Source organism: Lampetra fluviatilis, chromosome 66 (assembly GCF_964198595.1).
Source record: "Lampetra fluviatilis chromosome 66, kcLamFluv1.1, whole genome shotgun sequence".
Taxonomy (NCBI): Eukaryota; Metazoa; Chordata; class Hyperoartia; order Petromyzontiformes; family Petromyzontidae; genus Lampetra; species Lampetra fluviatilis.
Window position 1 is genome coordinate 801,780 of NC_136340.1, and position 27,097 is coordinate 828,876.

General features: G+C 52.1%; 4 non-coding genes across 4 annotated transcripts; all 4 read right to left on the reverse strand.

Moving 5' to 3' along the window:
- Positions 1 to 1,104: 1,104 nt before the first annotated feature.
- On the reverse strand, positions 1,105 to 1,176 carry TRNAD-GUC (transfer RNA aspartic acid (anticodon GUC)). Its single transcript has one exon. It is a non-coding gene; the product is annotated as a tRNA-Asp (tRNA).
- Positions 1,177 to 2,645: 1,469 nt separating this feature from the next.
- TRNAD-GUC (transfer RNA aspartic acid (anticodon GUC)) lies at positions 2,646 to 2,717 on the reverse strand. Its single transcript has one exon. It is a non-coding gene; the product is annotated as a tRNA-Asp (tRNA).
- Positions 2,718 to 22,331: 19,614 nt separating this feature from the next.
- On the reverse strand, positions 22,332 to 22,403 carry TRNAD-GUC (transfer RNA aspartic acid (anticodon GUC)). The gene has a single exon. It is a non-coding gene; the product is annotated as a tRNA-Asp (tRNA).
- Positions 22,404 to 23,872: 1,469 nt separating this feature from the next.
- Positions 23,873 to 23,944, reverse strand: TRNAD-GUC (transfer RNA aspartic acid (anticodon GUC)). Its single transcript has one exon. It is a non-coding gene; the product is annotated as a tRNA-Asp (tRNA).
- Between the last annotated feature and the right edge of the window lie 3,153 nt (positions 23,945 to 27,097).

Consider the following 27,097-nt stretch of genomic DNA (forward strand, 5'->3'; position numbering starts at 1 on the left):
CCCATATTCTCGGCATATTACTGGTTGAAATGAAGAGGTTTTTATCTTTAAAAGTTCAAGCTGGTTAGAGCAGCAGGTTACCTAACGATTAGGGAAAATCACGTGATTAAAGTCAAGAGCAAGTCCTTTCAAATAGTAATAACAATAAGGAGAGCCAGAGGCCAAAACATTTTTAAAAGAGCAGTTCTCCCAGACGTGGAATTGAACCCTGGTCTCCCGCGTTCCATGTGGGGAAACTAACGACGTTACTATCGAGGACTCGGTCAGAGTGGGGCAGATTTGTGATTGACAGAAATTATAACTAGAAATAATCTCTAATACTTAATAAATAGTCGTTTGAAATGAAGAAGGAGTCATCTTTAAAAGTTCAGGCTTTTGAGTGCAGCAGGTGGCTCAACGTTTGGTGTAATTAACGTGATAAAAGGGTACAGCAAGTAATTTTAAATTGTAATAACAATGAGAGCCAGTGGTCATTTTTTAGAAAAGAGTTGCTCCCCAGACGGGGAATTGAACCCTGGTCTCCCGCGTTTCATGTGGGGAACCTAACGACTTTACTATCGAGGACTCGGTCAGAGTGGGGCACATTTGTGATTGACAGAAATTATAACTAGGAATAATCTCTAATACTTAATAAATAATCGTTTGAAATGAAGAAGGAGTCATCTTTAAATGTTCAGGCTTTTGAGTGCAGCAGGTGACTTAACGTTTGGTGAAATTAACGTTTATAAGGGAACAGCAAGTGATTTTAAATTGTAATAACAATGAGAGCCAGTGGCCAAAACATTTTAAAAAGTGTAGCTCTCCCCGACGGGGAATTGAACCCTGGTCTCCCGCGTTCCATGTGGGGAAACTAACGACTTTATCATCGAGGACTCGGTCAGAGTGGGGCTAATTCGTGATTGACAGCAATTATAAAAAAAACTCATATCCTCAGTAAATAATAGCTTGAAATGAAGAAGGATTCATCTTTAAAAGTTCAGGCTTTTGAGTGCAGCAGGTGACTCAACGTTTGGTGAAATTAACGTGATAAAAGGGAACAGCAAGTGATTTTAAATTGAAATAACAATGAGAGCCAGTGGCCAAAACATTTTAAAAAGTGTTGCTCTCCCCGACGGGGAATTGAACCCCGGTCTCCCGCGTGACAGGCGGGGATACTAACCACTATACTATCGAGGACTCGCTCAGAATGCGTCTGATTCTAGATTGACTGATATTATGACAACTAGAAATGAACCCATATACTCTTCATATTACCGATTGAAATGAAGAGGGGTTTATCTTTAAAAGTTCAAGCTGGTTAGAGCAGCAGGTTACTTCATAATTGGTGAAAATCACGTGATTAAAGTCAAGGGCAAGTCCTTTTAAATTGTAATAACAATGAGAGCCAGTGGCCATTTTCTTTTTTAAAAGAGTTACTCTCCCCGACGGGGAATTGAACACTGGTCTCCCGCGTTACATGTGGGGAACCTAACGGCTTTACTATCGAGGACTCGGTCAGGGTGAGGCAGATTTTTGATTGACAGAAATTATAACTAGAAATAATCTCTAATACTCAATAAATAATAGCTTGAAATGTTGAAGGATTCATCTTTAAAAGTTAAGGCTTTTGAGTGCAGCAGGTGACTCAACGTTTGGTGAAATTAACGTGATAAAAGGGAACAGCAAGTAATTTTTAATTTTAATAACAATGAGAGCCAGTGGCCATTTTATTTTTAAAAAGAGTTGCTTTCCCAGACGTGGAATTGAACCCCGGTCTCCCGCGTGACAGTCGGGGATACTAACCACTATACTACCGAGGACTCGCTCAGAATGAGGCTGATTCTAGATTGACTGATATTATAACAAGTAGAAATGAACCCATATTCTCGGCATATTACTGATTGAAATTAAGAGGGGTTTATCTTTAAAAGTTCAAGCTGGTTACAGCAGCAGGTTACCTAACGATTAGGGAAAATCACGTGATTAAAATCAAGAGCAAGTCCTTTCAAATAGTAATAACAATAAGGTGAGCCAGAGGCCAAAACATTTTTTAAAAGGATAGTTCTTCCCGACGGGGAAATGAACCCTGGTCTCCCGCGTTCCATGTGGGGAAACTAACGACATTACTATCGAGGACTCGGTCAGAGTGGGGCTAATTCGTGATTGACAGCAATTATAACAAAACAAACTCATATTCTCAGTAGATAATAGCTTGAAATGAAGAAGGATTCATTTTTAAAAGTTCAGGCTTTTGAGTGCAGCAGGTGGTGAAATTAACGTGATAAAAGGGAACAGCAAGTAATTTTAAATTGTAATAACAATGAGAGCCAGTGGCCATTTTTTAAAAAAAGAGTTGCTCCCCAGACGGGGAATTGAACCCTGATCTCCCGCGTTACATGTGGGGAACCTAACGACTTTACTATCGAGGACTCGGTCAGAGTGGGGCAGATTTGTGATTGACAGAAATTATAACTAGAAATAATCTCTAATACTTAATAAATAATCGTTTGAAATGAAGAAGGAGTCATCTTTAAAAGTTCAGGCTTTTGAGTGCAGCAGGTGACTCAACGTTTGGTGAAATTAACGTGATAAAAGGGAACAGCAAGTGATTTTAAATTGAAATAACAATGAGAGCCAGTGGCCAAAACATTTTAAAAAGTGTTGCTCTCCCCGACGGGGAATTGAACCCCGGTCTCCCGCGTGACAGGCGGGGATACTAACCACTATACTATCGAGGACTCGCTCAGAATGCGACTGATTCTAGATTGACTGATATTATGACAACTAGAAATGAACCCATATACTCTTCATATTACCGATTGAAATGAAGAGGGGTTTATCTTTAAAAGTTCAAGCTGGTTAGAGCAGCAGGTTACTTCATAATTGGTGAAAATCACGTGATTAAAGTCAAGGGCAAGTCCTTTTAAATTGTAATAACAATGAGAGCCAGTGGCCATTTTCTTTTTTAAAAGAGTTACTCTCCCCGACGGGGAATTGAACACTGGTCTCCCGCGTTACATGTGGGGAACCTAACGGCTTTACTATCGAGGACTCGGTCAGGGTGAGGCAGATTTCTGATTGACAGAAATTATAACTAGAAATAATCTCTAATACTCAATAAATAATAGCTTGAAATGTTGAAGGATTCATCTTTAAAAGTTAAGGCTTTTGAGTGCAGCAGGTGACTCAACGTTTGGTGAAATTAACGTGATAAAAGGGAACAGCAAGTAATTTTTAATTTTAATAACAATGAGAGCCAGTGGCCATTTTATTTTTAAAAAGAGTTGCTTTCCCAGACGTGGAATTGAACCCCGGTCTCCCGCGTGACAGTCGGGGATACTAACCACTATACTACCGAGGACTCGCTCAGAATGAGGCTGATTCTAGATTGACTGATATAATAACAAGTAGAAATGAACCCATATTCTCGGCATATTACTGATTGAAATGAAGAGGGGTTTATCTTTAAAAGTTCAAGCTGGTTACAGCAGCAGGTTACCTAACGATTAGGGAAAATCACGTGATTAAAATCAAGAGCAAGTCCTTTCAAATAGTAATAACAATAAGGTGAGCCAGAGGCCAAAACATTTTTTAAAAGGATAGTTCTTCCCGACGGGGAAATGAACCCTGGTCTCCCGCGTTCCATGTGGGGAAACTAACGACGTTACTATCGAGGATGTGAGGGTCGCTAGCCCCCGAGATCCCTCCCTCGATAATACTAACGGCCGGACTAACATCATCAATCGCCCCCCCGGTGCTAAGCGAACCGCCGCTAGGCTCCTCACCCATGGTGTGGGAGCCGTCACCCGAGGATTCCCCTCCACCGCGGGTCCGCGTAGCAGGCATGGTTAACCACGTACGCGCACACCCACACACAGCTCTGCACGGCACTCACCCAACACTGACCACTCACGTTAGGATCGCGCACCTGTGTTACACACGTCGTGAACGTGCGCGCACACACATACAGCTCCACACGCGATACCCACTCTTGCGCCGCTCTGCGCCGCGCTGGCCGCTCACGTTACGATCGCGCACCTGGGGCACGCCGATTACGCACGTAACGAGCACACGCAAGCGGGGCACACGCCGACACAACGACTCAAGCCGCCGCCGTGCGCACGAGACAAACCGTACAACAATGCGCAGCCGATTACGCGCTCGAGCTGCGGGGTCGGGGGTCAGGGGTCCACCACCGCGCCGCACTTTACGCAAGTAACGAGCACACGCAAGCGGGGCACACGCCGACACGACGACTCGTCCCCTCCCCCACTCGCGCGTGCACGTCAACACAAATATCGTACCAGGACGATTCTCCTCTCACACGGCTGCGTAGTCACGCCAACACACAAAAGTGCTCTCCCCGGGCGTTAACGCACACACCTCCGTACCCGCACAATCGTACAGAGAACACGGCCTTTACGCACTCAACGACCACACACCCGCGAATGCAGTGCACGCCAATACCACGTTCAAAAACACCCAACAACACGGTTCCGTTACTACGCTCGAGATTTTATTAGCCCTTGTTAACCCACCGAGCCACCCGTGTGTGTGTGCGGGCCAGCAAGGCGCTCCTAACCCACTCTTTGGTGGCGTGCAGCCCTACTCTATGCCGCGCTCTCTGCTAAACCGCTTTCCTACCCGTCCTTACCCCGAACTAACCCTCTCCCACGGATCCTACTCTCCGCTCTGAGGTGTTGTAAGGCGCGCAACACGATACCGTCTGTAGTCCCTGGTGACCTTGCGGCACTCAGATCGTCCTGCAGACAATCTAGCGGCTCGCCCGATGACTCCTTCGTCGCCGACTCCGTGTCCAAACTCCAGAAGAAGAGACTTCCCTACTGCCCCTGCGTTTTCTTTTAAACTATTCGCATCAAAGGCTAGGCGCCCCCGTCCCGACCGCCTTGGTCTCTCGACCAATCCTGAGCCTAGGATTTCCCGCTCTTTTGCGATCCCGCCGGCCTTTGACCTTTCGACCAATCAGTCGTCCCGGGTTCTGATCCCAGCTATCTGCCTTGCTGACCCGTGTTTGTGTTTGTATGCGTTTCTAACTGCGGGGCTCTCTGAGCTCGCCGTGGTCGTGCGATCTCAAATCCGCCCACGGCGCCGCAGTGTTACTTGGCCTGGGAAGGGTCCTGTCCAATTCCCTGGCCCTGAGAAACCGTGGGGTAACCCCCCCTAGGGGGCCCTCGGGTGAAAACTCAGGGTAGGTGACCCGACCACGAGGCCCTACGTGGGTGCGGGTGCGTGTTTATGTGGGGGGGGGTGATGGGGGGCAGTGCGGCGGTGGAAGCCGGGCGGCTCCCTGGCTCGGCCGAGCGGCCCCGTCGCTGTGGCACCACATAGCCCCCCGGGGTGCCAGTCCCCGTCCCGAGTTGACTGGAGCACCTCGCCTGGGTTGCCCCCACGAGGTATCGCCGCGGGGTCCGCGGGATTCGCCCGGCCCTTGTGGCTGGCCTCGGGGGTGGCGGCTCCGTCTCCTGGGGCTCCGACGGTGGTCTCCTCCACCATTCCAACGGCTCCCCTCGGTCTCTGGCACCTGCGGGCTGGGGAACAAACTCAGAGGCGGTGGGGTTTAAGGGTCGCCGTCCTCGTCGCCCCCGGCCCCGCCCGGGGCCCCTCGGAGCCCGGGGCTCCGTGGGGCCCATATACTGCGCGAGGCCCCCGGGCACGGGGGGTGGTGGGACCCCGGGGTTTCGGGGTACTTGGACGGCGGGGTTCCCCCCCTCGGGGGCTGCTCGCCACGGCTTCAGTCGGCGGATGTTGACCACCATCTCCCGGCCCCTCTCTCCTCCCTGAATCAGCACCGTCCATGGTGAGATCTGCCGTCTCACAATCCAGGGTCCTCGCCAGTAGGTGGTCAGCTTCCCCACCTGTCCGGCCCCGACGCGGGGAGTGTACAGCCACACCTCGGAGCCCGCAGTGTAGGAGGGGGGATCCATACGGGGTCGGGCGCCCTGCTCTTGCCGCTGGTGCGCGGCCTCTCCGTGCGGGTAGGCTCGGCCCCTGGCCCCTCGCAGGGTCTCCAGCAAGTGCTCCACGGGGTGGCTCCCTTCCTCCCGTTGCGGCGGAGGGACACCGAACAGCAGATCTGCGGGCAGGCGAGACTCGCGACCAAACATCATTAGAAACGGGGTCTGTCCTGTAGATGTGTGAACGGCGGTGGTGTAGGCGAACAGGGCATAGGGGAGGTGTTCGTCCCAGTCCTGTTGATTCGCGGCCGCCATGCGTTTAAGCTTCCCGGCCAGAGTCTGGTTCATCCTCTCTACCATCCCGTTCGCCTGGGGGTGATACGCCGTGGTTCGGTCCTTCTGAATCCCGAACTCTCGGCACAGCGCCTGGAATAGTTCGGCCTCGAATTCACTACCCTGGTCGGTAATGACTCGTTCGGGGATCCCGCACTTAAGTACGTAGTTTTCCACGAAGGCCCGGGCCACTACGAGGGCTGTTTTATCCGGGATAGCCACCGCCACGGGGTAGCGGGTGAAGTACTCCACCGCTACGAGAATATATCGGTTGCCCCGGTGGGATCGTGGAAAGGGCCCCTGCAGGTCGATTCCGACCAACTGATTCGTCCGACTGACTCGGAACGGCCTCAGGGGTACCTGGTACCTCGCCGGCTTTTGCCCACACTGCTGACAGGCCCGGCAGCCCTGCACCCAGGCGGCCACATCTTGCGCCAATTTAGGCCAGAGATACTGGCGACGCAGAGTCTCCCGGGTGCGCCGTTCCCCATCATGGCCCCCGAGCGGGTGGTCATGCACCAGCCGTAGCAGCTGGGGTCGCACCTGGGCAGGAACACAGATGCACCCCGGCTGGCCGGCCTCGGTTAACTCCCGTACCACTCCGTTCTGCACACACAACCGGGCATACAAACCGCTCCAGGGTCCTGGTAGGGCGCTCATTTCCTCCCGCAGTGCCGCCTCCACTGCCGCCAGATCCGGATCTCGCTGCTGGGTCTGTCTCAGCTGCTCGTCGTTTAGGCCCGGGAAGGCACAGCCGACGTCCTCCTGGATCCGTCCGATCGGGTCCCGAGCCGTGGGTCCCGCGCTTGCCGGGCGGTCGACGGGATCCTCAGTGCCACCTGCGAGGGTCTCTGTGGCGCACACTGCACTCTCTCTCGCTGGGGGGGGGTCAGTGGCCGCGGCCTCTCGGGGGTCCGTTGCCTGCCGGCAGCGTCCCCCCGTGAAACACGGGCAGGCCTCCTCCGCCCTCGTCTCGGCGTACACCGTGGGTCGCCTCGACAAGGCGTCTGCGTTTGCATGCGTCCGGCCAGCCCGATACTCGATTTGCAGGTTGTACTCCTGCAACTGCGCCAACCACCGAGCCATCTGCCCCCGCGGCTCCTTGAATGTAAGAAGGAACTGCAGAGCATAATGGTCAGTGCGTACGCGACATCTCCTGCCGTACAAATACGGCCGGAACTGTTTGCATGCGAAAATCACGGCGTACCACTCTTGGCGGGTCACGCAATAGTTCAGCTCGGCCCCACTCAAGGTCCGGCTGGCGTACGCGATGACTCGTTCCGTCCCATCCTGTACCTGTGACAACACCGCGCCCAGCCCGCTGCTGCAGGCGTCGGTGTCCAAAATAAAATCGGTGGTAAAATCGGGGAAAGCGAGGGTGGGGGCGTGGGTGAGGTGATCTTTGAGAGTGGTGAAGGCCGTCTGGCAGGCCCCCGTCCACTGGTAGGGGTGCTTAGGGGAGGTGAGTTGGGTGAGAGGGCGTGCAATCTCGCTGAATCCCTTTACAAATCGACGATAATAGGTGGCGAGCCCCAAAAATGATCTGATCTCCGTCAGATTCCTTGGCCGTGGCCACTCCACTACGGCGCGTACCTTCTCCGGATCGGTGTGCACGCCTGCCTCGCTGACGCGATGCCCGAGGTACCCCACCTCGCGTTGTGCGATGTAACACTTACGTGGCTTGAGCTTGAGATGAGCCGCTCGCAGTCGCTGGAACACCTCTCGAAGCCTGGACCAATGCTCAGACAAAGATCTACTGAACACTATCACATCGTCCAAGTAAATCAGGCACTGTTCCCATTGCAAGCCCCGCATCACCAACTCCATCAGCCGCTGGAACGTCGCAGGCGCATTGGTGAGTCCGAACGGGAGTACTCGAAACTCGAATAGTCCCATCGGGGTGGTGAATGCGGTTTTCGGCCGATCCTCCTCCGCCATCTCCACCTGCCAGTACCCGGACGCGAGATCGAGGGTGGAAAAATATCGCGCTCCGGCGAGGCTGTCGAAGGTGTCGTCGATGCGGGGTATGGGGAAGGCATCGCCGAGCGTGACTGCATTTAGTTTACGGTAATCGACGCAGAACCGGGTTGACCCATCCTTTTTCGTTACTAGTACCACTGGGGCTGACCAGGGGCTCGCCGAGGGCTGAATTATGTTATCGCGAAGCATGTCCCCAACTGCCTCTTTGATTTGGGCGCGTTCGGGTGCGCCCACTCGGTATGCAGGGAGTTTGATGGGTCGGGCTGCACCGGTGTCAATTTGGTGCTTAACAAGATCGGTCCGACCCACGTCCGAGTCGTGTTCACTGAATACGTCGGCATACTCCCGCAGTAACACGCGCAGCCGATCGGCCTCTCCCTTAGGTAAATCCGCCCATGGTACATGTAACGCGTCGAGCAGGGGAACGACCTCGGCTCGGGGAGTCGGGCCGACTCGCCAGGCCAGATCCTGGTCACCCTCAGGACGCCCGGGGTCCTCAGCCCAGAGTGCGAACACCGAGTCGTTAGAGTGGCGTGCGTGCAGGGGGTGTACGGTGGCTATCGGGGTGCGCCGTCGCAGTATCGCTGGGGTGTTGTGGGGGTTAAACAGCCGCATAAATAATCGGTCCCCATCTGTGTTTACCAACGTGGCGGATCCCACTATCCCATACCGTTTTGCCAACTCCGGGTGAGGAGTTAGTATTACCTCTCCTGATGGTCGGAGCGCGGGGTCGGTGGGGGATGTTGCCACCGGCACCAGCATCTCGGTGAGCGGGCCGATGGTGACTGCCGTCGCCAGGATAGCGGCCACAGGTGCGAAGCGGGGGCGCGTCGGTTCTCGTCCCAAGAACGGTATCCGCTCGCCGTTGCTCTCCATGGTGGCGCATCGCTGGCGGGGTTGCACGTTGAGTCCCAGCCGTTCTAAGAGGTCGGTACCTGCGATACACTCGTGACACAACGCACTCGACACGTAGAACTCCTGGGTGCACACCTGACTGCCTATGCGGACCTCTAGGGTGGCTCTCCCCAGCAGCCCCATTCCGGCTCCGCTCGCCGTGTGCAGCGCGCGGTCCGGTGCCTGAAGGTGACGCACGTCGACCCCGATCGCGCTGCAGTGCGCTGCGCTCACGAGCGAGGCCACCGCCCCCGTGTCCAGCAGAATTCGGGTACGCACTCCGTTTACCTCCCCTTCCACGAGCGACGTGGCCCCCGTGATCCCCGCCACCAGCTCCCGTAGCCAGTCGCCAGGAGTCACCGTTTCTGTGGGCGTTGTTGTTGGAACCTGTGTGGAGATCACTCGCTCGCCATTATTACCGTCTTTTTGCATCGGGACCGCTTCGAATGCACCCCCAGATGGTCCACTCTCTAGGGGGCGTTGGGGTTTAACCCCGGCGCGTTTCTAGCGCGGGCGATCTGCGGACAGTCTCTCACGAGATGCCCTCGCCGGTCACACAGGTAACACGCACGGGGGGCCGTCCCGTAGGAGCCCCCCCGTCCGTTCCCTATCCCCCCTCCGGCACGCCGCTGCCCCGACTCTGCCTCTAGTCGGGCTACCCTCCCAGATAACCCTCCCACCGTGGCGCGTAGGTCCCCCATTTCAGATCGGATGGTCTCAACGGAGGATTGCACCTGGGTTACCTGGCCGGCTATATCTCCCATGCCGGTCTGTAACCCAGCTACCCAACCCGGGGTTGTCTCGCGGGACACTGGAGGTTCTCTTTCCCGGCCCCTTACCGTCCTCGCGAGCTCCTGTTCCTCCTCCTCGTCTTCCGAGAGCAGGCTCGCAATGGCGCGCTCTCGTCCCAGCCCCCGGAGCTGCGCGCGTTCGCTGTGAATTCTTTCACACTTACGTGCGCGCTCGACAAGGGCGTTAAAGGGAAGACGAGGGCAGCTCATGTCTGGCTGCCACCACGCCGTGCGAGACAGGTACCGCTGGATTTTCTCGGCGGCCAGTTCCTCAATAACCTCAGTTGCGTACCCCGGGCGTGCGATCTTTGTTAACTCGCGCACATCCTCGGCGTAATCACGTAGATCCTCGCCAGGTTGGCGACGGCGCGCCTCTAAGGCAGATTTTGCTTCCTCCTCGTCACGCGTGCCAAAACGCTGATCGAGTCGGCGCATCAGCTCCTCTAGCTGTGTCTGTGCGCTAGCGGGTAACGCTTCTACAAAATCGGCTGCCCGCCCATCAAGATTCATATTAAGTTGACGTACTGCCTGCGCGTCCGTCCATCCATTAATTTCCTTGGCCCCTAAGAGATTGCGGGCGAATGCCTTCCACGAAGGGGCCCCCCGGCCGGTAAATATTAGTCTTATTTTAGCGTGAGGTAACGCGGGGGTCCGTACCGCTTCCGACACCAATTTGTGAGGGTCGCTAGCCCCCGAGATCCCTCCCTCGATAATACTAACGGCCGGACTAACATCATCAATCGCCCCCCCGGTGCTAAGCGAACCGCCGCTAGGCTCCTCACCCATGGTGTGGGAGCCGTCACCCGAGGATTCCCCTCCACCGCGGGTCCGCGTAGCAGGCATGGTTAACCACGTACGCGCACACCCACACACAGCTCTGCACGGCACTCACCCAACACTGACCACTCACGTTAGGATCGCGCACCTGTGTTACACACGTCGTGAACGTGCGCGCACACACATACAGCTCCACACGCGATACCCACTCTTGCGCCGCTCTGCGCCGCGCTGGCCGCTCACGTTACGATCGCGCACCTGGGGCACGCCGATTACGCACGTAACGAGCACACGCAAGCGGGGCACACGCCGACACAACGACTCAAGCCGCCGCCGTGCGCACGAGACAAACCGTACAACAATGCGCAGCCGATTACGCGCTCGAGCCGCGGGGTCGGGGGTCAGGGGTCCACCACCGCGCCGCACTTTACGCAAGTAACGAGCACACGCAAGCGGGGCACACGCCGACACGACGACTCGTCCCCTCCCCCACTCGCGCGTGCACGTCAACACAAATATCGTACCAGGACGATTCTCCTCTCACACGGCTGCGTAGTCACGCCAACACACAAAAGTGCTCTCCCCGGGCGTTAACGCACACACCTCCGTACCCGCACAATCGTACAGAGAACACGGCCTTTACGCACTCAACGACCACACACCCGCGAATGCAGTGCACGCCAATACCACGTTCAAAAACACCCAACAACACGGTTCCGTTACTACGCTCGAGATTTTATTAGCCCTTGTTAACCCACCGAGCCACCCGTGTGTGTGTGCGGGCCAGCAAGGCGCTCCTAACCCACTCTTTGGTGGCGTGCAGCCCTACTCTATGCCGCGCTCTCTGCTAAACCGCTTTCCTACCCGTCCTTACCCCGAACTAACCCTCTCCCACGGATCCTACTCTCCGCTCTGAGGTGTTGTAAGGCGCGCAACACGATACCGTCTGTAGTCCCTGGTGACCTTGCGGCACTCAGATCGTCCTGCAGACAATCTAGCGGCTCGCCCGATGACTCCTTCGTCGCCGACTCCGTGTCCAAACTCCAGAAGAAGAGACTTCCCTACTGCCCCTGCGTTTTCTTTTAAACTATTCGCATCAAAGGCTAGGCGCCCCCGTCCCGACCGCCTTGGTCTCTCGACCAATCCTGAGCCTAGGATTTCCCGCTCTTTTGCGATCCCGCCGGCCTTTGACCTTTCGACCAATCAGTCGTCCCGGGTTCTGATCCCAGCTATCTGCCTTGCTGACCCGTGTTTGTGTTTGTATGCGTTTCTAACTGCGGGGCTCTCTGAGCTCGCCGTGGTCGTGCGATCTCAAATCCGCCCACGGCGCCGCAGTGTTACTTGGCCTGGGAAGGGTCCTGTCCAATTCCCTGGCCCTGAGAAACCGTGGGGTAACCCCCCCTAGGGGGCCCTCGGGTGAAAACTCAGGGTAGGTGACCCGACCACGAGGCCCTACGTGGGTGCGGGTGCGTGTTTATGTGGGGGGGGGTGATGGGGGGCAGTGCGGCGGTGGAAGCCGGGCGGCAAGTAATTTTAAATTGTAATAACAATGAGAGCCAGTGGCCATTTTTTAAAAAAAGAGTTGCTCCCCAGACGGGGAATTGAACCCTGATCTCCCGCGTTACATGTGGGGAACCTAACGACTTTACTATCGAGGACTCGGTCAGAGTGGGGCAGATTTGTGATTGACAGACATTATAACTAGAAATAATCTCTAATACTTAATAAATAATCGTTTGAAATGAAGAAGGAGTCATCTTTAAAAGTTCAGGCTTTTGAGTGCAGCAGGTGACTCAACGTTTGGTGTAATTAATATGATAAAAGGGTACAGCAAGTAATTTTAAATTGTAATAACAATGAGAGCCAGTGGCCATTTTTTTAAAAAGAGTTGCTCCCCAGACGGGGAATTGAACCCTGGTCTCCCGCGTTACATGTGGGGAATCTAACGGCTTTGCTATCGATGACTCGGTCAGAGTGGGGCAGATTTGTGATTGACAGAAATTATAATTAGAAATAATCTCTAATACTCAATAAATAATCGTTTGAAATGAATAAGGAGTCATCTTTAAAAGTTCAGGCTTTTGAGTGCAGCAGGTGACTTAACGTTTGGTGAAATTAACGTGATAAAAGGGAACAGCAAGTGATTTTAAATTGTAATAACAATGAGAGCCAGTCGCCAAAACATTTTAAAAAGTATTGCTCTCCCCGACGGGGAATTGAACCCCGGTCTCCCGCGTGACAGGCAGGGATACTAACCACTATACTATCGAGGACCCGCTCAGAATGCGACTGATTCTAGATTGACTGATATTATAACAAGTAGAAATGAACCCATATTCTCGGCATATTACTGATTGAAATGAAGAGGGGTTTATCTTTAAAAGTTCAAGCTGGTTAGAGCAGCAGGTTACCTAACGATTGGTGAAAATCACGTGATTAAAGTCAAGAGCAAGTCCTTTTAAATTGTAATAACAATGAGAGCCAGTGGCCATTTTTTAAAAAAGAGTTGCTCTCCCCGACGGGAAATTGAACCCTGGTCTCCCGCGTTACATGTGTAGTGGTGATACGTGCTGGGGTAGGGATCGTGTGTCAGCGCGTAGTGATTGGCTGTGTGTGTTGGTGACGCGCGCTGACGGTGAAGGATCAGGGGTCAGCGCGGGGTCATGGGTTATGTCGTAGTGATTGGCTGTGTGCCGGTGACGCGCTTGAGAGGGAGTGATCGTGTGGCAGCGCGGCGTGATTGGTTGTGTAGTGGTAACACGCGCTGGGGAAAACGGATCGTAGGAACAGCGCGTCGTGATTGGTCAACTAAGGAGCGATGCTCACGTCGAGGTCCGCATACACTCCGTCTCCCATGAGCGGCGACTATATAAGGGGATGCGCACAGGCGCATGGGGAAGGAGTACCAGCGAAGACTGAAGACGGAGGAGGAGTCGGAACCCTGGGACCCGGGGCCGAACGTCCGTGAGAGGGCCGGCTCGTGGGACTCAGAGGTTGTGGCCCACGCCCAAGCTGGGGTGGGCCTGTAGGCTCCACGGACGTTACGGGGTCAAGTGAAGTGTGTGTAGCCGGAGGAATAGAAGCTACACGAGTCAAGTGAAGTGTGTGTAGCCGGAGGAATAGAAGCTACACGAGTCAAGTGAAGTGTGTGTAGCCGGAGGAATAGAAGCTACACGAGTCAAGTGAAGTGTGTGTAGCCGGAGGAATAGAAGCTACACGAGTCAAGTGAAGTGTGTGTAGCCGGAGGAATAGTAACTACACGTGTTGAGTGAGGTGTGTGTCGTCCGAGGAATAGAGACCACTCGTTGTATAGTGACAAGTCAAGATTTAATAAAAAGTGTGTTACCCGTCAAGGAGTTTCCTGCCGTCATTCAAATACTTCAACTGGTGTCAGAAGTGAAACAGTCTTCCAAGCATGGATACAAGGAAGACCCGTCGGACTCACGAGATTGACCACGAGGATAACCTTGACGACTCGGGCCAGCTGGCATTGGGGGGTGAGGAAGAAGAAATGCCGACGCCGCAGGATCCGCCGAGGGCGCCGGACGAGCGATTGGGGACCGAAGCCGTGCTCCGCGAGGCGCACTCCCGTCTGGCGGAGCTGCTGCTCGCCGCCGCGTCCATCCTGGCGGAGATCAGCACGTCGGGAGGAGTGGGGACGTCGGCGGACATTCAACAGGGTCACCCCGCGGATTCCCGCCAAAATGACTGGGGGATTCCCGCCCTTTCTACTGCGTGGCCATCTTTTGGCGGGAACGGCGAGCACCACGTGGCGGCGGTTCTCCAAGCGCGCCCGCTTACGTCATCAACGCGCGCTGCGGACCGCCATCAGACACCCGCCATTGGGGCCGCCATCTCTCACACCGACGGAGCGGCGGAGAGGAACCACGAGGCATAGGACGACTTCATCTTTCAACAGCGCCTTCCAACATTGTCAGCCTTCAAGGCGGATGGCGGGGACTGGGGCCAATTCCAGCGCAGATTTCTGGCGCATCAGGAAATGTCCGCCTGGTCCGACGCTACGGCGCTGCGGGCACTGCCTGCCATGTTGGACGACAACGCGCTCGCGGCCTTCACGTCAGCACGGAGGTCGGACCGCTCCACGCTTAAGGCCGCGTTGGGTCTCATGGCCAAGGTCTACGGACCTCCCTCGGCGTGTCGCCATCATTTTTACGCAAGGCGGAAGGCAGACATGGAGACCGTGCTCGCCTACCGGACGGCGTTGCTGGCTCTCGCCGACGCCGCGTTCCCTCGTATGGACGAGGAGGGCCAGGACGCGTTGGTCTTGGAGCAACTGCTCAAGTTGGCCCAGGACCTGGGGGTCCCCATCAACATGGCCGACGAGATCGATATTTCTTCCTTGCGGGTCACAACAAGTATACAGGCGCACGAGGTCCTTCAACGTAAACAGGCGGTCGTCTGCAACGCTGCCGTGGCCTCAGCTCCGGGCCCGGTGGTCACCGAACCCCAAGTTGTCAGCCCACGAGAGGAGGCGTTCACCACGGGACGACCAGGGGACTGGAGGTCGGGGGTCATTCGCCTCTGCGATCGGCCCGCAAGCTGGAGCAACCGAGATCTCCGACGACCCTCATCACGTGTTATAACTGCGGCCTCCGGGGCCACGTGGCGTCCGGTTGCCGCGCTCCACGTCAGCGCGCCATGGGACCTCGGCTGGACGACGACCAAGCCCCAAGTCGTCCCTACTAACCCCGGCAAGTCGCGGCACCTCACATGCTCGGCCTACATTCACGACACACATGGGCCATCGCGTTGCGGCAGAGGAGAGCCGGTTAGGGTTCAGGGATTCGGTTCGGCGAGGGGGGTTCGGCCGGGACCGGGGGGACATTAAATGGTCGGAGTTGGGGCACAGAATAGTGGCTGCCTCGGCGGGATCATCCGTCGTTACGGGATTCATTGATGGGGTCGAGGTCAGGGTGTTAGTGGACACGGGGGCGTCGGCGACTATTATATCGGACCTCATTTACAACATTCTCCCCGTCCAATGTCGACCGCTGCTCCCAGTGGACGTGCCATTTTACGCCGCTAATGGGGGATCGTTGGGCATTATCGGTCAGATTAGGGCGTCCATTTGCATTGGAGATATAACATTGTCGGGACCCGTTTTCGTTTCTTCTTCCTTGGCGGTTCCTTGTCTATTGGGCACAGATTTTTTGGCTAAAATGCCCATTAAAATTCTCATCGATCAGCGTTGCATTGAACTACCATCGGGTCGCCGTATTTCATTTTTAACGAACCCTACTGAAATTCGGACGGCGTGCGCTACGATACAAGCGTTGGCGACACAGACCGTGCACGTGCCCCCGGGTTCACAGATGTCAATTCCCCTCCGGTTGCGGAAACCGTGGGTGGGGGAGACCTCGGAACAAAGCATGCTTTTGGGTCCTTCAAATAGGGCTGTCGGAGGTCTCGATTTGTCGGTGGCTCACACTTTGGTTCGGGCTGACAAGGACCCGTTTGTCATGGTTTTAAATGCTGGGTCGCGGCCGGCCGTTATTCAGCAGGGCACCGTGCTAGCTCACGTGGCACGGGTCCCTGCGGAAGAGAGGCTGGTTGCGCAGGTTGATCCGAGCCCCACGCGGAACATTACAGTGAGGGAGGACCTTGGATGGGTCGATTCGCTGTGCGCGGACTCGAACGATTTGTCAACGGTACAGTTGGGTGCGCTGCGTGCGTTGCTGATAGAGTTTTCTGATGTGTTCAGTAAGCATAAGTATGACATTGGGTGCACGAACCTGTTACGCCACCATATTGAAACGGGCGATGCGGCACCAGTCAGGCAAAATCCCTTCCGACTGAGTCCTGCTGAGAAGGAACACGTTCAGTCGGCCGTCAACGATATGCTGGAAGCCGACATTATTTCGCCTTCTTCCAGTCCTTGGGGAGCACCTATTGTGCTGGTTAAAAAGCAGGACGGGTCCTTGCGATTTTGCGTAGATTTCCGTTGCCTGAATAAAATCTCTGTGGCTGACGGGTATCCGCTCCCCAGAATGGACGAGTCCCTCGATGCATTGTCTGGTGCGCGATATTTTTCGACTCTTGATTTATTATCGGGATTCTGGCAGTTGCCACTCGACGACGAGTCTAAACCTAAGACAGCATTTCGGACTCCAGGGGTCCTGTTCCAGTTTAACCGGTTACCCATGGGACTTCACTCCGCTCCCGCGACGTTTCAGCGCCTTATGGAGTTGGTTTTGTCGGGCTTGCAATGGGATACGTGCTTGATTTACCTTGACGATGTCATTGTTTTCAGTAAGACGTTTGAGGAACACCTCCAGCGATTGAGAAGGGTGTTCTTGAGAATGCGATCGGCTAATTTAAAGTTTAAACCGGCCAAATGCCACCTTCTTCGTAAGTCCGTTAGATACTTGGGCCACATTGTCGACTCTTCGGGGATCTCTACCGATCCCGCGAAGACGGACTGTGTCAGTTCATGGCCGACGCCCACGTCAGTTTCGGACGTGCGCAGTTTCATCGGTTTTGCTTCTTATTACCGCCGATTCGTTGAGCATTTCGCCACCATTGCAAAACCCTTGCACGCTCTAACGGCAAAAGGAGTCAAGTTCCGATGGGGACCGGAGGAGGAGGCCGCGTTCTGCTCCCTCCGGGATGCCTTGGTGGGTGCCCCACCCTTGCGTTATCCTGACTTTGCCAGTCCCTTCTTGCTAGACACGGATGCTAGCAACACGGGCATTGGGGGGGTGCTCTCGCAAGTCGTTGGGGGAGTCGAAAGGGTGGTCGCCTATGGTAGCAGGGTATTGTCACCGGCGGAGCAGCGCTACTGCGTCACCCGTCGCGAGCTGCTTGCTATTGTTTTTTTTGTACAACAATTTAGACCGTATCTCTATGGCCGTCACTTTACGGTCCGGACGGACCACGCGGCGCTTCAGTATTCATTGAGGGTCGCCCAACCCTCGGGCCAATTGTCACGGTGGTTGGAAGTCCTCCAGGACTATCAGTTCACGACTACATACCGTAAGGGGTTGCGCCACACAAACGTCGATGCCCTGTCGCGATTGTCGCCTTGTCACAAATGTGCCTGCTTATCGGGATCGGCGTGCTGTAAACTGACAGTTGGGGAAGGTATGGGGGCGTTGGCTGCGACCGCGGGTGCACCAATCGGGGATGTTCCCGCTACCCCTGAGGGAGAGGACTCGCTACTCTCACTGTCGCTGATTGAGTGGGGCCGTCTCCAAATGGAAGACAGCTCCCTGCTAGCATTGCGCCGCAGGGTGGGGGGTCCCGAGGAGGGCCGGGAGCGAACTGGCTCCTGGGTACTTAAGCAAGGCCTATTAATGAGATGGGATAGTTTGTCCCGGCGGCACTCACTTGTGGTTCCTTCCGCTGTGAGGGGGAAAGTTGTCCTGGCCGCACATGAACGCCTCTTGCATTTGGGAGGAAACAAAACGCTTGCTCTGCTTCAGCGTGACTATTATTGGCCGGGGATGGAGAGTGACGTGGTGAATATTCTAAAGGGATGTGTTGATTGCGCCAGACAGAAACCACCGCCCGTGGCATCTAATCCACCGCTGCAATCTATTCAGGTCTCGCGCACTAACGAGCTCGTTGCGCTCGATATTTTGGGGCCTTTTCCAGTCACGCCTAGGGGTAATAAGTACCTGTTGGTGGGTGTCGAATATTTTACCCGGTGGCCTATGGCGTGGCCACTCGCCAACCAGTCGGCGGCGGCTGTGACGGACGCCTTTGTCCAGGTCTACGTCCTGGACAAGGGGGCTCCCGAACGCTTGCTGACCGACCAAGGGAAACATTTTTCAAGTAAATTGCTGCAAGAGGTGTGCGACCTATTGGGTACTAAGAAGGTGCGTACCTCCCCGTACCACCCACAGACGGACGGGATGGTGGAGAGACTCCACAGGACTTTGACTTCTATGCTGTGCCAGCAGGTGTGTGAGCCACATGTTGATTGGGACCTGCAGGTCCCGGGGGTCCTCGCCGCGTATAGAATGGCCCCCCATTCAGCAACGGGATTTTCCCCATTCTATCTGATGTACGGTCGGGAAGCCGACCCGCCCATGGAAACGCAGCTGGGCCTGTCCGCACCACGAACAAATTCGAAATTGGCAGAACATATTAAATTTAATATCCATAAGCTGACAGAGGCAAGGGAGGCCGCACGGCTTAATTCGCGGGCTCGCCAAATTGCAAACGAGCGGTTGCGTGCACGGAAGGTGTCCGTGCACGACTGGAAACCAGGTGATAGGGCCTGGCTGCATTGCCCTCAGGCACCTTTGGCTACGTCGCCTAAATTGTTGAAGCCATGGCGGGGACCCATGGAGGTCGTGCGGGTTGCACGCCCCCAGTGCGTTCAAATAAAATGGGGAAAGCGCCGTTGGTACGTTCACCCCTCCCGACTGAAACCGTTCTCGCCTCCATATGGCCTCCCTTTGTGTCGTGAGGGCCGAGCATGTGACGTGACCGACGACCCAAGGGGGGAAATGTCTCTGCCTGATCCTCACATGTCTCCGCCTGATTCGCTCCCAGGTGTCTCGGAACTGACAGCTGCCGACCACCGGCGGCCGGATCTTCGCGGCGCGGCCGGTCCTTCCAGGCCCGATCCGCGCCGTCCAGAGCAGCCGGAGCCACCGGACGGTCGTCAGCGTCCCGTCCCATACGACGGACCGGCCAGGCGGACTCGCGCTAGGTCGCGCTACTTGTTATGATCTACCGATTGAGGAGTCGAGGCGGCCGGAGCGCCTCGTCACTGCATGTAGTCGCAGAGACACTGGACGCGTTCATTTTCTGGAATTCGCTTTTATTGTGTTGTTCGTCGGGCTGTACATAGCTTCTTATCTAGGTGTTGTGTGTGTTGTTGTTGACTTTTATTGTGTTGGTTGTCGATTTGTACATAGGTTGTTGTTGTTGTTGTGTTGTTGTTGTTGCGTTACAGGGCACACTGGGGGGTGGGGTTTTTCTTGTGTTGACGTTGTGTTGTGTTGTTGTTTAGCAGCCGGGCTGGCTGCGAGCTATGTGGGAGGGGGTGATGTAGTGGTGATACGCGCTGGGGTAGGGATCGTGTGTCAGCGCGTAGTGATTGGCTGTGTGTGTTGGTGACGCGCGCTGACGGTGAAGGATCAGGGGTCAGCGCGGGGTCATGGGTTATGTGGTAGTGATTGGCTGTGTGCCGGTGACGCGCTTGAGAGGGAGTGATCGTGTGGCAGCGCGGCGTGATTGGTTGTGTAGTGGTAACACGCGCTGGGGAAAACAGATCGTAGGAACAGCGCGTCGTGATTGGTCAACTAAGGAGTGATGCTCACGTCGAGGACCACATACACTCCGTCTCCCGTGAGCGGGGACTATATAAGGGGATGCGCACAGGCGCACGGGGAGGGAGTACCAGCGAAAACTGAAGACGGATGAGGAGGCGGAACCCTGGGACCCGGGGCCGAACGTCCGTGAGAGGGCCGGCTCGTGGGACTCAGAGGTTGTGGCCCACGCCCAAGCTGGGGTGGGCCTGTAGGCTCCACGGACGTTACGGAGTCAAGTGAAGTGTGTGTAGCCGGAGGAATAGAAGCTACACGAGTCAAGTGAAGTGTGTGTAGCCGGAGGAATAGAAGCTACACGAGTCAAGTGAAGTGTGTGTAGCCGGAGGAATAGAAGCTACACGAGTCAAGTGAAGTGTGTGTAGCCGGAGGAATAGAAGCTACACGAGTCAAGTGAAGTGTGTGTAGCCGGAGGAATAGTAACTACACGTGTCGAGTGAAGTGTGTGTCGTCCGAGGAATAGAGACCACTCGTTGTATAGTGACAAGTCAAGATTTAATAAAAAGTGTGTTACCCGTCAAGGAGTTTCCTGCCGTCATTCAAATACTTCACATGTGGGAAATCTAACGGCTTTACTATCGAGGACTCGGTCAGAGTGGGGCAGATTTGTGATTGACAGAAATTATAACTAGAAATAATCTCTAATACTCAATAAATAATAGCTTGAAATGTTGAAGGATTCATCTTTAAAAGTTAAGGCTTTTGAGTGCCGCAGGTGATTCAACGTTTGGTGAAATTAACGTTATAAAAGGGAACAGCAAGTGATTTTAAATTGTAATAACAATGAGAGCCTGTGGCCAAAACATTTTATAAAGTGTAGCTCTCCCCGATGGGGAATTGAACCCTGGTCTCCCGCGTTCCATGTGGGGAAACTAACGACTTTATCATCGAGGACTCGGTCAGAGTGGGGCTAATTCGTGATTGACAGCAATTATAAAAAAAATACTCATATTCTCAGTAAATAATAGCTTGAAATGAAGAAGGATTCATCTTTAAAAGTTCAGGCTTTTGAGTGCAGCAGGTGACTCAACGTTTGGTGAAATTAACGTGATAAAAGGGAACAGCAAGTAATTTTGAACTGTAATAACAATGAGAGCCAGTGGCCATTTTCTTTTTAAAAAGAGTTGCTTTCCCAGACGTGGAATTGAACCCCGGTCTCCCGCGTGACAGGCGGGGATACTAACCACTATACTATCGAGGACTCGCTCAGAATGAGGCTGATTCTAGATTGACTGATATTATAAAAAGTAGAAATGAACCCATATTCTCGGCTTATTACTGGTTGAAATGAAGAGGTTTTTATCTTTAAAAGTTCAAGCTGGTTAGAGCAGCAGGTTACCTAACGATTAGGGAAAATCACGTGATTAAAGTCAAGAGCAAGTCCTTTCAAATAGTAATAACAATAAGGAGAGCCAGAGGCCAAAACATTTTTAAAAGAGTAGTTCTCCCAGACGTGGAATTGAACCCTGGTCTCCCGCGTTCCATGTGGGGAAACTAACGACGTTACTATCGAGGACTCGGTCAGAGTGGGGCAGATTTGTGATTGACAGAAATTATAACTAGAAATAATCTCTAATACTTAATAAATAGTCGTTTGAAATGAAGAAGGAGTCATCTTTAAAAGTTCAGGCTTTTGAGTGCAGCAGGTGGCTCAACGTTTGGTGTAATTAACGTGATAAAAGGGTACAGCAAGTAATTTTAAATTGTAATAACAATGAGAGCCAGTGGTCATTTTTTAGAAAAGAGTTGCTCCCCAGACGGGGAATTGAACCCTGGTCTCCCGCGTTACATGTGGGGAACCTAACGACTTTACTATCGAGGACTCGGTCAGAGTGGGGCACATTTGTGATTGACAGAAATTATAACTAGGAATAATCTCTAATACTTAATAAATAATCGTTTGAAATGAAGAAGGAGTCATCTTTAAATGTTCAGGCTTTTGAGTGCAGCAGGTGACTTAACGTTTGGTGAAATTAACGTTTATAAGGGAACAGCAAGTGATTTTAAATTGTAATAACAATGAGAGCCAGTGGCCAAAACATTTTAAAAAGTGTAGCTCTCCCCGACGGGGAATTGAACCCTGGTCTCCCGCGTTCCATGTGGGGAAACTAACGACTTTATCATCGAGGACTCGGTCAGAGTGGGGCTAATTCGTGATTGACAGCAATTATAAAAAAAAACTCATATCCTCAGTAAATAATAGCTTGAAATGAAGAAGGATTCATCTTTAAAAGTTCAGGCTTTTGAGTGCAGCAGGTGACTCAACGTTTGGTGAAATTAACGTGATAAAAGGGAACAGCAAGTGATTTTAAATTGAAATAACAATGAGAGCCAGTGGCCAAAACATTTTAAAAAGTGTTGCTCTCCCCGACGGGGAATTGAACCCCGGTCTCCCGCGTGACAGGCGGGGATACTAACCACTATACTATCGAGGACTCGCTCAGAATGCGACTGATTCTAGATTGACTGATATTATGACAACTAGAAATGAACCCATATACTCTTCATATTACCGATTGAAATGAAGAGGGGTTTATCTTTAAAAGTTCAAGCTGGTTAGAGCAGCAGGTTACTTCATAATTGGTGAAAATCACGTGATTAAAGTCAAGGGCAAGTCCTTTTAAATTGTAATAACAATGAGAGCCAGTGGCCATTTTCTTTTTTAAAAGAGTTACTCTCCCCGACGGGGAATTGAACACTGGTCTCCCGCGTTACATGTGGGGAACCAAACGGCTTTACTATCGAGGACTCGGTCAGGGTGAGGCAGATTTGTGATTGACAGAAATTATAACTAGAAATAATCTCTAATACTCAATAAATAATAGCTTGAAATGTTGAAGGATTCATCTTTAAAAGTTAAGGCTTTTGAGTGCAGCAGGTGACTCAACGTTTGGTGAAATTAACGTGATAAAAGGGAACAGCAAGTAATTTTTAATTTTAATAACAATGAGAGCCAGTGGCCATTTTATTTTTAAAAAGAGTTGCTTTCCCAGACGTGGAATTGAACCCCGGTCTCCCGCGTGACAGTCGGGGATACTAACCACTATACTACCGAGGACTCGCTCAGAATGAGGCTGATTCTAGATTGACTGATATTATAACAAGTAGAAATGAACCCATATTCTCGGCATATTACTGATTGAAATGAAGAGGGGTTTATCTTTAAAAGTTCAAGCTGGTTACAGCAGCAGGTTACCTAACGATTAGGGAAAATCACGTGATTAAAATCAAGAGCAAGTCCTTTCAAATAGTAATAACAATAAGGTGAGCCAGAGGCCAAAACATTTTTTAAAAGGATAGTTCTTCCCGACGGGGAAATGAACCCTGGTCTCCCGCGTTCCATGTGGGGAAACTAACGACATTACTATCGAGGACTCGGTCAGAGTGGGGCTAATTCGTGATTGACAGCAATTATAACAAAACAAACTCATATTCTCAGTAGATAATAGCTTGAAATGAAGAAGGATTCATTTTTAAAAGTTCAGGCTTTTGAGTGCAGCAGGTGGTGAAATTAACGTGATAAAAGGGAACAGCAAGTAATTTTAAATTGTAATAACAATGAGAGCCAGTGGCCATTTTTTAAAAAAAGAGTTGCTCCCCAGACGGGGAATTGAACCCTGATCTCCCGCGTTACATGTGGGGAACCTAACGACTTTACTATCGAGGACTCGGTCAGAGTGGGGCAGATTTGTGATTGACAGAAATTATAACTAGAAATAATCTCTAATACTTAATAAATAATCGTTTGAAATGAAGAAGGAGTCATCTTTAAAAGTTAAGGCTTTTGAGTGCAGCAGGTGACTCAACGTTTGGTGAAATTAACGTGATAAAAGGGAACAGCAAGTGATTTTAAATTGAAATAACAATGAGAGCCAGTGGCCAAAACATTTTAAAAAGTGTTGCTCTCCCCGACGGGGAATTGAACCCCGGTCCCCCGCGTGACAGGCGGGGATACTAACCACTATACTATCGAGGACTCGCTCAGAATGCGACTGATTCTAGATTGACTGATATTATGACAACTAGAAATGAACCCATATACTCTTCATATTACCGATTGAAATGAAGAGGGGTTTATCTTTAAAAGTTCAAGCTGGTTAGAGCAGCAGGTTACTTCATAATTGGTGAAAATCACGTGATTAAAGTCAAGGGCAAGTCCTTTTAAATTGTAATAACAATGAGAGCCAGTGGCCATTTTCTTTTTTAAAAGAGTTACTCTCCCCGACGGGGAATTGAACACTGGTCTCCCGCGTTACATGTGGGGAACCTAACGGCTTTACTATCGAGGACTCGGTCAGGGTGAGGCAGATTTCTGATTGACAGAAATTATAACTAGAAATAATCTCTAATACTCAATAAATAATAGCTTGAAATGTTGAAGGATTCATCTTTAAAAGTTAAGGCTTTTGAGTGCAGCAGGTGACTCAACGTTTGGTGAAATTAACGTGATAAAAGGGAACAGCAAGTAATTTTTAATTTTAATAACAATGAGAGCCAGTGGCCATTTTATTTTTAAAAAGAGTTGCTTTCCCAGACGTGGAATTGAACCCCGGTCTCCCGCGTGACAGTCGGGGATACTAACCACTATACTACCGAGGACTCGCTCAGAATGAGGCTGATTCTAGATTGACTGATATTATAACAAGTAGAAATGAACCCATATTCTCGGCATATTACTGATTGAAATGAAGAGGGGTTTATCTTTAAAAGTTCAAGCTGGTTACAGCAGCAGGTTACCTAACGATTAGGGAAAATCACGTGATTAAAATCAAGAGCAAGTCCTTTCAAATAGTAATAACAATAAGGTGAGCCAGAGGCCAAAACATTTTTTAAAAGGATAGTTCTTCCCGACGGGGAAATGAACCCTGGTCTCCCGCGTTCCATGTGGGGAAACTAACGACGTTACTATCGAGGACTCGGTCAGAGTGGGGCTAATTCGTGATTGACAGCAATTATAACAAAACAAACTCATATTCTCAGTAGATAATAGCTTGAAATGAAGAAGGATTCATTTTTAAAAGTTCAGGCTTTTGAGTGCAGCAGGTGGTGAAATTAACGTGATAAAAGGGAACAGCAAGTAATTTTAAATTGTAATAACAATGAGAGCCAGTGGCCATTTTTTAAAAAAAGAGTTGCTCCCCAGACGGGGAATTGAACCCTGATCTCCCGCGTTACATGTGGGGAACCTAACGACTTTACTATCGAGGACTCGGTCAGAGTGGGGCAGATTTGTGATTGACAGACATTATAACTAGAAATAATCTCTAATACTTAATAAATAATCGTTTGAAATGAAGAAGGAGTCATCTTTAAAAGTTCAGGCTTTTGAGTGCAGCAGGTGACTCAACGTTTGGTGTAATTAACATGATAAAAGGGTACAGCAAGTAATTTTAAATTGTAATAACAATGAGAGCCAGTGGCCATTTTTTTAAAAAGAGTTGCTCCCCAGACGGGGAATTGAACCCTGGTCTCCCGCGTTACATGTGGGGAATCTAACGGCTTTGCTATCGATGACTCGGTCAGAGTGGGGCAGATTTGTGATTGACAGAAATTATAATTAGAAATAATCTCTAATACTCAATAAATAATCGTTTGAAATGAATAAGGAGTCATCTTTAAAAGTTCAGGCTTTTGAGTGCAGCAGGTGACTTAACGTTTGGTGAAATTAACGTGATAAAAGGGAACAGCAAGTGATTTTAAATTGTAATAACAATGAGAGCCAGTCGCCAAAACATTTTAAAAAGTATTGCTCTCCCCGACGGGGAATTGAACCCCGGTCTCCCGCGTGACAGGCAGGGATACTAACCACTATACTATCGAGGACCCGCTCAGAATGCGACTGATTCTAGATTGACTGATATTATAACAAGTAGAAATGAACCCATATTCTCGGCATATTACTGATTGAAATGAAGAGGGGTTTATCTTTAAAAGTTCAAGCTGGTTAGAGCAGCAGGTTACCTAACGATTGGTGAAAATCACGTGATTAAAGTCAAGAGCAAGTCCTTTTAAATTGTAATAACAATGAGAGCCAGTGGCCATTTTTTAAAAAAGAGTTGCTCTCCCCGACGGGAAATTGAACCCTGGTCTCCCGCGTTACATGTGTAGTGGTGATACGTGCTGGGGTAGGGATCGTGTGTCAGCGCGTAGTGATTGGCTGTGTGTGTTGGTGACGCGCGCTGACGGTGAAGGATCAGGGGTCAGCGCGGGGTCATGGGTTATGTGGTAGTGATTGGCTGTGTGCCGGTGACGCGCTTGAGAGGGAGTGATCGTGTGGCAGCGCGGCGTGATTGGTTGTGTAGTGGTAACACGCGCTGGGGAAAACGGATCGTAGGAACAGCGCGTCGTGATTGGTCAACTAAGGAGCGATGCTCACGTCGAGGTCCGCATACACTCCGTCTCCCATGAGCGGCGACTATATAAGGGGATGCGCACAGGCGCACGGGGAAGGAGTACCAGCGAAGACTGAAGACGGAGGAGGAGTCGGAACCCTGGGACCCGGGGCCGAACGTCCGTGAGAGGGCCGGCTCGTGGGACTCAGAGGTTGTGGCCCACGCCCAAGCTGGGGTGGGCCTGTAGGCTCCACGGACGTTACGGGGTCAAGTGAAGTGTGTGTAGCCGGAGGAATAGAAGCTACACGAGTCAAGTGAAGTGTGTGTAGCCGGAGGAATAGAAGCTACACGAGTCAAGTGAAGTGTGTGTAGCCGGAGGAATAGAAGCTACACGAGTCAAGTGAAGTGTGTGTAGCCGGAGGAATAGAAGCTACACGAGTCAAGTGAAGTGTGTGTAGCCGGAGGAATAGTAACTACACGTGTTGAGTGAGGTGTGTGTCGTCCGAGGAATAGAGACCACTCGTTGTATAGTGACAAGTCAAGATTTAATAAAAAGTGTGTTACCCGTCAAGGAGTTTCCTGCCGTCATTCAAATACTTCAACTGGTGTCAGAAGTGAAACAGTCTTCCAAGCATGGATACAAGGAAGACCCGTCGGACTCACGAGATTGACCACGAGGATAACCTTGACGACTCGGGCCAGCTGGCATCGGGGGGTGAGGAAGAAGAAATGCCGACGCCGCAGGATCCACCGAGGGCGCCGGACGAGCGATTGGGGACCGAAGCCGTGCTCCGCGA